Below are 11,663 nucleotides of genomic sequence, written 5' to 3' on the forward strand. Positions count from 1 at the left end.
TAGAAAGAGGAAGAATATAATGTGCATAGTACTTGAACTAACATCACCACCATGTAATTTCATAACACCCTCACGAGGCAGCTGGAACTGATACTATTAGTTGTATTACACACACGAGAAATCTGAGATTCCATATTTCCATGACAGTCTAAGCTATAGAATAATTTAATGACTGGTCTGAGGTTACATATGACAGAATTGGGATTTGAACTCTGTTTTCCTAAATCCCAGTCCTGTGGTTTTCTCCTTTATGCTAGCCTGCTTCTCAAAAACAGTAGGTAGAAAGGCCAGTGTTCTTGAATGCTGTTGGGAATTAGGAAGCGCCTTTCTTTCTTATTGGGGAGGAAGAGGGAGGTCAGGGGAAAGTTTGTGACAGCAAAATTGCCCAAGAAACCACATTTTGGGGGTATTTATCTAGATTTTCTTTCTCCAAGAATTTCAAAGCTGGACACCTATTTGCCCAAAGGCACGCATTTCTATTGTCGGGTTTTGACACCAACGAGGCTCCTTAGGTCACAGTACCCAAATGACCACTCTGTAGCTTTCTTTCCAAGATCTGCTTTGCCTTTCAATTCTTAAACACACTGCAATGTAACTATGCATGTTTTCAACCAAAATCATTCAAATATCAATGCTAAAACAAAAACTAGTGCTTTTAGAGTTATGTGTGTTGTAAACATTCCATGGTTTTCAATCCCAGGGTAAGGAGACTAATCTTTATAGTTTTTCATTCGAATGCACTATTATTTACCCAGCTTGATTTGAAAAAGAGAAAGAGAAAGACCTTGACCTTTTGCAGTGTTTTTAAAAGTGTATTTTATAGTCTGCATAATAAGGCAGTGGTTGTTTCGGCTGTATTTTGTCCTGTAATCGATGTTAGAGATAGCTTCGCCAGAGACTTGCAATGGGATTTTTATTTGATTTACATTTTTACATTTACAGTGCAATTTTCTCTGGCATGTTATTTTTCTTGCAAGTTGCACTAAAGCATGATGTAAAATAAGTAGATTACATTGCTAAATAACAGGGAAAAAACATTAAAAAGGAACTATAATCAGAATAATTAAAAATGTTTAAAGACTGTATCAATATACACATTTGATTACATTTAGAAACTGGCAAAGTTAAAAAGATGTAAAATACTAATAATTCTGAAATGGCTTTATAAACTGGCAAGACATAATAGCAGAAAATGTACTTTGAAAACGTACATCGGTTTCCCCATAACTTCATTGGCATTTATACATTCAACAGATATCTATTAAACACTTAGTAAGTTACAGTCACTGAGCTGAGGGCTCAGGATAAAGCAATCAATCACACAGAAGTAGCTTTATCCCTCATGAAACTTTTATAACCTAGTAGGTGGGGAGTATGTGGGGGGGGGAGTGTATGTGTGTGTATTCAAGTATATATGTCTATACATGCTTATACTTACACACATAACTACATATATACATGTTACATAATTACACATACATTCTACAATTTTCTAATTTAATGGGGAGATACCATTATTATAATCTTAGCTGACATTTAATTCCTAGTGAGCTTGAATATTCTTTCATGATTTTTGCCAGTTATGTTTCCTCTTCAAAAATTGGCTATTCATATGTGCTACTTACATTTGGCTTAGTGCTTTTCTTATCTAATTTGAATGATATATTTATATAATCATGTCATATTTACTGAAAATTTTTCTCAGCTTCGTATACATATATATGAAGCTGCTATCTAGATGAACATAGAGAAGTTAAAGTATAATCAGCCCTATCAATCTTTTCCTTTCCTATCTGTGTTCTTATTTCCAAACTCAGGAAGTTCTCACCCACCACCCCTACTTTGGCTTTTTCTACCAACCTGAATCCAATAGGGAAGAAGGATGGGAAAGATATCATGCTTTAAGACTCTGTCTCTATATAAACTGATTTTTATGTGTATGCTACTAAATATAATTTCATAGACAGTAAAAATGGGATAATAACATACCTACTATCTTATAACCTGGGATTTTTTTTACCTCTCTTAAAATAATACTTTCCCATGTCCATAACTACACAGCTAATCATATTGCTGACTATATGTAATACTTTTCAATTAATGAATATATATATTTGTTTCAAATTAAAGTTAAAGTTAAAATGGACATTTTTGCAAATGTCTTTTCTCTTTTTTTCAGATTCTTTTCTTAAAATATACTTTTATAAATACAATTTTGGGGTGTCCAAATTTTTTTAGATTTTTTTTTATGTGTGTTACCAAAATGCTCTCCAAAAAAGTCATGCACCTGGTAAGAGGTAACAATTTAAAGACAGAGAGAACTGTGAGAATATGAGGTCATGGACTCTAAGACAGAGCAAGTTGGCAGGTAGTGGCTGAAGCTGAGTCAGGTGACAGTCATAGAGACCCAGGCAAAGCAGTGAACGGGCCAGCTAGATGTATGTTGAATTCACCCAAGAGGATTCAATCATTTACTCATTTATGTAAATACAGAAGGGCTCACCATGAAGTAGGACTATTTTAAAGAAATAATATGGACAAAAGTTGTTGTCTCCATGGAGCTTATATTTTCATTCTAATGGGAGAAACAGACAATAAGCAAATAAATAAGATAAAAGATTTATCAATGGAAGAAGAGCTTTGAAAAAATATAGAACAGAAAAGAGATGGGGAATGCTAAATTGGGAGGCTTATAATTTAAAAATGGATGTCAGAGAAGGCCTCACTGAGAAGACGGAAAGTAACTGAGAGCCAACTAGAAATCTGGGTGGAATGTGATTCAGGAAAAGGGAACAGCATTGGCAAAGGCCCTGAGGCAGTTTATCTGGCGAATTGGAAAAGTAGCAAGAAGACCAAAGAGACTTTGGTACCAATGAAGGAGGGTGAGACATTTGGAGGATGAGAGAGAATAATAAAGAGAGTGGGTGAGGCCAGAAGGAGTGAGCTTCAAAGGAGGGTATTTTACATAAAATGGGAAAGCAGTGGTCTGAAAGCAGTCATGACAAAGTGAAAGAATGCTATGATTCCCTCTCTACCCTGAAGTTCACAGCGTGTGCAAAAGAGCTAAAAATACAGTGGCATCTTCAGAGGAAAACTAGATTTCGGTTAGGGCTGAAAGAAAAATGTTTCCTGGGGGCGCCTGGGTAGCGCAGTCGTTAAAGCGTCTGCCTTCGGCTCAGGGCGTGATCCCGGCGTTCCGGGATCGAGTCCCACATCGGGCTCCTCCGCTAGGAGCCTGCTTCTTCCTCTCTCACTCGCCTGCTGTGTTCCCTCTCTCGCTGGCTGTCTCTCTGTCACATAAATAAATAAAATCTTTAAAAAAAAAAAAAGAAAGAAAAATGTTTCCTGTGACAACATTGAGAATGAAGGGGAGTTTCTGAGGGGGGAAAAAAAAGGAATGGAAAAGAAAGGTCATTACTGATGTCACCAAGTACTTACGCTAGTTTGCTGATGGCAGGGAAAATGGGGTGGAGGAGGGTTAAGAACAATGAGGGAATGATAGTTCGAAAGTCATCAGGGGATGGAGGTAGAAGGGAAATGAAGAATGAAAAGCAACTGGGCAGTGAGCTACCCAATTAAGTAGGATAAAACCCACCTCAGTGGTTTCTGAGGGAAAAAAAAGTCAAGAGGAAAATTTTAAATAGCATTTTATGAAAGAGTGACCAGCTGTGGCAAATGAGATTGAGACGTTGAGTAATTCAGGTGTTGAGAATTGTCCTTTGGGCTTGGCAGGATGTAAGTTACCAATAGTCTTGACAGAATTGTTTTAGTGGTATGTTGGGATTGAAAGTCTGAGGAGGTAAGAGAAGGTAAGGCCAAGTTGACGACAGCAAGTTAGTACAAGTTCCTTGGGATGTTCAGCTTTAATGGAGGGTATTTCTAATAATCAGGGCGAGATGCAGAAAGACAAGTTCCAGGGAATATTGGGAATATTCTTTAAGATTGGAGATGTTGGGGTTTGAGAGAACCCAATAAAAGCATCCCTTTCATTTCTGCCCAAATTCTGAATCTATGAGAGATAGGAAATGGGCAAAGATCAAAATATTACTTCACTACTGACAAAACTGTTGGACTAGGTAGATTTAAGTCAATTAGCCAAGTATGATTGATAATATTTTACAGAGAATTAAGCAGACTTACCTGCCCAGTTCCTGACAGCACTGAACAATTGTAGATCTTGCCTACTGGGGAACTTATAATTTTATAGAAAGGAATAAAATGTGGGCTTTCTTTAAACAGGTGGAGCCCAAGGAGGAAAGAGAGAGGAAGAAGGAACTGAGCCCAGCTCTTCTATTCACCAATCATATCCATTCTCTTCCTTCCCTGGAGGATGAATAACGTTTTCTCCCTAAGCAGAGATATTACACCATGTCTGCTTGTTGATAGAAATGACCCAGTAGAAAGGGGCAAACTGATGATTCAGAAGAGAAGAGGAAGACCAGACTTCTTGAGTAGGTTATAGGAGATAAGATCCAGTACACAAGCATTTGATGGGAATGAGGAAGTGTTACTGGGAGAGAAGGCAGATGATACATTGGTGTTGGAAGATACATTTTTCTCTTCTGATTGTTCCTATTCCTCAGTGAAATAAAGAGTGAGATCATCAGTTATGAGTGAGAAGGGGAGAATAAGACTGAAGAGACAGAAGGTGAGAAATAATCTTCTCAAAGAGTGGGAAGGAAATTGACTAGAGACAGGAAGAAGAGTGTCTGAACAGTGCAGATCTGCTTCAGCTTTGTAAATTCAGGTTGTAAATTTCAGGTTGTAAATTTAGAGTGACTTTATGCAGCATGGTAATAGATTTTTCCCCCTGGCCGTACTCTGCTCAGATGCAGGAAAAGAGGACACAGAAATTTTCATTTAACCAGAGCTGTGGTTTTGCCAGGTGCCTCATATAGAGAGACGGAAAGCGTGATTAGGTTGTATGCAAGGGAGTGATGGAGCATGGAAGCTGGTCCAGCTCAAGAGGATAGAAATAAGAAAAGAAGTATGATATAAAGGAAAGAGAGGCATGGGCAATGAATTGAAGTTCCCAATGGAGTCAAAGAAATGCGATTAGAGTACCAGAATTAAATATGTTGGAAAGCTTGGAGTGATTGTTAAAGAATTAAATGATCGAATTAAGATTTGGAGATGTTAAAGGTAATGATGAGATCTAGAGTTTAGCTATAAGAGTAAGTAGCCGCGGTGGATTGGTGGAAGGTATCAAGTAAAGAGGTCGGTTGTTGAATGGATCATCTACCCAGTTGTTGAAGTCGCCAAGAATGATGACAGCAATAGTGACAGAGATACACTTAAGCCAAGTCTAAAATCCTCAGTGAGCGGTATGACTGAAAGATCACGGAATGAGATTGCAAGAAGGAAGGGAAGGTAGTTTTGTCTCATGGCATATGCTGCAAAACATTTGGGGTTTGAGAGAAGATTGAAAAGAAAATGTCTGGGAAAACAATGAGGATAAGGAGGGTACCAATCATGATTTCTTCAGGTCCCTAGTATGGACACTGTGAAGTAAAATTTGGTACAACTTGAAAGGGCTTCAAGGAAAATAGTTGGAATCTACTGTCCCTGACTTTTTTAAGACCATAAGATAAAAGGCAGAATCCGGTTTTAGATAGATCATTAACTGTGAGTGTTTGGTGGAGAGACTGAGGATGTGGACGATTATGCCAGAGACTGAACATAAATGTCGGAGGCAGAGTGGAAGGATTTGGATCTTTAGGAGACACAGATTCTTATATATGGAGGTGTGTCTGTGTGTTCTTTGATGACCTAGGTTCTTGGACTTCTGGAAGAGACTGAGTAAATGAAGCACACTGGCATTAGTCCCAATGGTTTCTTAGGGAAATGTGGGTCATTTATTCCATTCACAGCTTTTTTCTTGGTTATGATAGGAGAGAAGTGGGCAGTGTCTGATGATGAGAGTGGTGGTCTCACCATAAGCCCATGCAAATCTGGAAAGTTCCTTAACTCCAGCTGAGGGTAGTATTACAGTATGTTGAGCTTCCCACTTGGTTCATTTCTTTCTAGAATTTTCTTCGATTTTCTGCTATGTTTATACTATTGCATGTAATGTAATGTTATATTGCAAAATTTCCCCAAAATCTGTTTGGCTTTTTCATGTTAATGAATCCTTTTTTTTTTAAAGATTTTTTTTGTTTATATGACACAGAGAGAGAGAGACAGCCAGCGAGAGAGGGAACACAAGCAGGGGGAATGGGAGACGAAGAAGCAGGCTCCCAGCAGAGGAGCCTGATGTGGGGCTCGATCCCAGGACTCCAGGATCACGCCCTGAGCTGAAGGCAGACGCTTAACGACTAAGCCACCCAGGCACCCTGATGTTAATTAATTCTTAAAATGGATTTGGAGCTTAGTAGAAAAATATCAGAATCCTCCTCTTCCTTCCACCAAAAAATTAATTCTCTCCCTCCTCTGAATTTCTCAAAACCCTTTACTTGAATCTCTTATAACATTTTATCATAATTATTTTTATGAATGTCTCAAATTTTTGATTTATATAATGTTCTATTATACTATAGTGCCCAACGCTGTACCTTGCATATAGTGGGTCTTAAATAAATATATGTAGGTACGTGAATTTAAAAAAAGCAATAAACGAGGGCACCTAGGTGGCTCAGTTGGTTAAGTGTCCAACTCTTGATTTTGGCTCAGGTTATGATCTCAGGGTCCTGGGATTGAGCCCCATGTGGGTTCTGCGTTCAGTGAGCAGTCTGCTTGAGATCCTCTCCCTTTCTCTCTGTCCCTCCCCCAGCTCACACGTGCATGCATCATCTCTAATAAACAAATAAATCTTAAAAAAGAAAAAAGAATGAATAAGCAGAGAATCAGAAAGCCTACATAAGAGAATCATTCTGCATCTCACTATGTATGTAAACCTGAGCAAGGTATTTAACTTCTCAAATTCGCATCTGTAGGGTGGGAATAATAATAGTCCTATCTACCCACAGGCTCCCTAAGATGCAAAAATTGTGAGAACTAGATGCCGTATTTGAAAATGCTTTGAGAACTGATTCTAAACAAGCTATTTCAAAATTGACATTTAAAAATATATTATCATTCATTACAAGACAATTTTATAATTTGCAGGAAGCACTCTATTATATGTCTGACTATTTTTTGGCTCAGATGATAATTAGGCTCTCTCATTCTGCTGCTGTTAGCACAGAAGTACTGCTGAAGGAAGCAGCCATGAATGGACTGTAGCTTTCAACTCCAAACTCAACAACAATTTTCTATGGCTTTATACCATACCTGAAATCCCAACACTTACTAATTTATTCCCTGGAGTTAAACATTATCTTTATTCTTTGAATTCTGTTTCAAAGAAAACAGAGGAATAACACAGTATATGTGGCTCGGATTTGAATCCCAGTTTTGTGATTTACTGGCTCTATGACTTTCACAGACTTTCCTAACTTGTAAATAGATATAATGATAATATCTTCCTACTAAAGTCATCATAAGGACAAAGTAAGATTATGTATAAGATACATAGGCAAGCATTTCAGTATGGTATCTGGCCAACGCCAATTTGTCAATAAACTTTAGGTATTTTTTAAGTTATCACAAAATCTCTAATAACATAGTGATGATGATAGATGAAATCAAAAACAAAGATGTAATACAGAGAATCAACAGATCCAAAGATTTTTCTTGGAAAAAGATTAATAAAATAACCAAACCTATGGGGAAATTGATCAAGAAAAAATAGAGGAAGAACACACAATAAATCCTAGAAATTAAAGAGGGATGTAACTGCAGATACAGCATAGATTAAAATTTAATAAGAGAATATTGTTAATACTTAATGCCAATAAATTTGAAAACTTAGACAAAATAGATACATTTCTAGAAAAAAAATCATAAATTACCAAACTTGAAAAGAAACAGAAAGTTAGAATATTCCTTTAACTATTAAAGAAATTGAATCAGTAATTCCAAATCTTCTCATAACAGGTCCAGATAATTTTACAAATGAGTTATACCAAAGTTTTGGGGAATAAATAATACCTGTCTTATTCAACCTAGAGAATAAAGAAAGAGATAATACTCCCCCAACTCATTTTGCAAGTTAACTATAACTTTGACATCAGAACCAACAAGAAGAAGATGAGAAAATAAAATTGCAGAATAATCTCACTAATAAACACAGATTCAATAATCTTACCTGAACCAAAGAGCAGGAAACCAGAAAAATGTGTATAAAATATATGTTTATGCATTGGTAAAGGATTGGAACATATAAGTCTATTGATATAATTTTACAAATTAATATAGTTAAAGCAGAAAAATCATATGCTCATCTTAATAGATACAGATAAAGCAGTGAATTAAATTTGACAACCTTAGCAAAATAGGAATTAAAGGAATCTTCCTTAACTTGATACAGTGTGTCTAATAGAAACATATAGCAAGCATTGTAATGGTAAAAAACTAAAAGGGTTTCATGTAAATTCAGGAATAAGGTACCTACTATTACTACATTTAACCAAGAATATACTAGAGATCTAGCTGGAACGGTAGGCAAGAGAAAAGACGTAACTGCATAGAAAGGAAGTGTATTAGTCTGCTCAGACTGCTGTAACAAAATATCGTGAACTGGGTGGCGTAAACAACAGACCAAGGTGCTGGCCAATTCAGTTCCTGGTGAGGTCTCACTTCCTGGCTTGCCAACAGCCACCTTCCTGCTGTGCCTTCATACGGAAGAGAGAGAGAAGCTCTCTGGTTTCTTCTTCTAAGGGTACTAACGATACCATGAGGTATCCTGCCCTCATGACTTCATATAAACCCAATTACCTCCCACAGACCCCATCTGCAAAAAATATCACATTAGGAATTAAGGCTTCAACATATGAATTTGGGGCAGGGGGTAACAATTCAGTCCATATAAGAAAATACAAAAATATCTGTGAATGATATATCCATTTTGGTGGGTCTACAGACAAATGCTCTTAATAACTGTGATTAGTAAAATGGCTGAAATGAGATTAATATACAAAAATCAGTCACATTTTATTCCACCAGACACAAACCAACAATAAATATTTTGAAATATAGAACGTACAACAATAATTTAAAAAGAACACAGAATACCTAAGGATAAATCTTAGAAAGTATGGGCAAGAATTCATAGAGCAGGGGCGCCTGGGTAGCGCAGTTGTTAAGCGTCTGCCTTCGGCTCAGGTCGTGATCCTGGCATTATGGGATCGAGCCCCACATCAGGCTCCTCCGCTGGGAGCCTGCTTCTTCCTCTCCCACTCCCCCTGCTTGTGTTCCCTCTCTCACTGGCTATCTCTCTGTCAAATAAATAAATAAAATCTTTACAAAAAAAAAAAAAGAATTCATAGAGCAAATTGAAAAACTTTGAAAAATAACGTTAAAGAAGATCTAAATAAATGGAGAGCAGGACAAATGAACCCCCTACCCAGAACAGAGAGCCCAGGATATAAAAGAATTTACATATATGACAAAGTGGCACCATAAATCAATGGGGAAAGAATATATTACTTAGTAGGTATTGTTCAAAAAAAAATTAAGGTGGATCCCTGTATAACAGTTAAAAAGCTGAACTATAGATGGATTAAAAATCTAACTGTGAAAATTACACTATAAAATTCTTAAAAAGAAACAGGAAAATAACTTCATGATTTAGTGTATTGGTTTTCTACCGCTGCTATAACATATAACATATAACATATAACAAACTTAGTGGCTTAAACAATTCAAATTTACTGTCAGAAGTTTTAAAGATTAAGGTGCCAGCAGCACTACGTTCCTTCCGAAGGCTCTAGAAAAGAATCCTGTTTCTTGCCTTTTCCAGCTTCTAGAGGCCACATGAATTCCTTGGCTTGTAGCCAACAGCATAGCATCTTCAAATCTCTCTCTCTCTCTCCCTGACTTGTGCTTCTGTCATTATATCTCCTTCAACTCTCACTCTCCTGCTTCCCTCTCTCTTTATAATATAGAACCCTTGTGATTACACTGGGCCCACCCACATAACCAAGTATCTTCTTCCCATCTCAAGATTTTTCACTTAATCACATCTGCAAAGTCTTTTTCCACGCAAAGTAATATATCTGTACGTTATCGACATCTTTGGGGACTATTATTCTGTCTACCACACTTAAGAATGGGAAAAAGCTTCCTGGCAATATTTCAAAAAGTCAAGCCATAAGGAAAAAGAGGATTGATTTGAGTGCATCAAAATAAAGAACTTCTGGAAGAAATTGAAGAAGACGCAAAGAAATGGAAACATATTCCATGCTCATGGAATGGAAGAATTAATATTGTTAAAATGTCCATACCACCCACAGTGATCTACAGATTCAGTGCAATCCCGATCAAAATTCCAATGGCATTTTTCATAAAAACAGAATAAACAATCCTAAAACTTTTACGAAACCACAAAAGACCCCAAAGAGTCATGCATACTCTGTGACACATTTTTGCCTCTGAGTGAATAGCACCCCCCCCCAAGAAATTCACCTATACACACCTGCATGAGGTTGTTCATGGAGCTATTACTTGTGTGTATATAAGAAGGGCAGGAGGAGTTGAGGCTAATCTGGGTACCCATAACTTGGGGAGTAAATTGGCAAAATAAGGTAGCTTCATGCATTGGAATTCTACGCATCAGTTTGCAAGAACTGTCTAGATATGCACATAAGCACTTTAGTGTATCTGAAAAACAGGACTAAGAAGAAAAAGGTAATAAATGATATTATGCAATAACATTTACAGAAACTAGAATACATGCAATAGCATATGCTATAAAAACATATACATATAAAAGATCCACAAAAAAACAAATTAGAACGTTTGCCTATGATGGGGAAAAAGAGCAAGTGAGGTAGGGAGAAAGGGTGAAGGAAGGAAGGGAGGGAAGGAGAGAGGGAGGGAGGGGGGACAGAGGAATGAAGGAAGCATGTTCAAGGATTCAAACACTCAATATTGTAATACATACACTGTCTCCAAATTGAGTTATAGATTCGATAAAATTCTAGTAGAAGTTCCTACAGGGTTTCTAGTGAAACATGACAAGTTGATTCTAAAATTTATGTTGAGGAACAAAAGGTTAAGAATAGTCACTATACTCCGAGGTTAGAAAAATAAGGCAAGGAGATACCAAAAATCAAGACTTAGAGCAGAGCTTCGATAGTAAGAACATGATCCTGGCACATATAACGAACAGACCCATGGAATATAATAGAGAACCCAGAGCGGAATATAGTGTAGACCCCACATGTATGGAAACCTGATCTATGACAGAGGTGGGGGAAGGGCACATAGACTATGTACCTCGTGATCAGTAAAGTCGTGAGGCTCGTGCTTCTCGATGTTATAAAAAATGGATTCCTTCCTATGCCACGTATAAAAACCAATTACAAATGTATTAGAGGCTTAAGCTGGAAAACAAAACTTGAAAATTTTAGGAGACAAGAAAGAGTATCTTTATCATCTTGAGGGGAGGCATGACTCTTCAGACAAGGTGGAAAAGGTAACTATAACCAAAAATATTGGAAATTTTGACTGCATTAAAGTTTAAAAAAACCTTTTATCACATGTAAAAACAACAAAGTGTTAGTATCCGGGTATAGTTTTTTTTGTTGTTTGGTTTTTTGTTTGTTTGTCTTTTTTAGGTATTC

Source organism: Ursus arctos, unplaced genomic scaffold (genome assembly GCF_023065955.2).
Source record: "Ursus arctos isolate Adak ecotype North America unplaced genomic scaffold, UrsArc2.0 scaffold_36, whole genome shotgun sequence".
NCBI lineage: Eukaryota > Metazoa > Chordata > Mammalia > Carnivora > Ursidae > Ursus > Ursus arctos.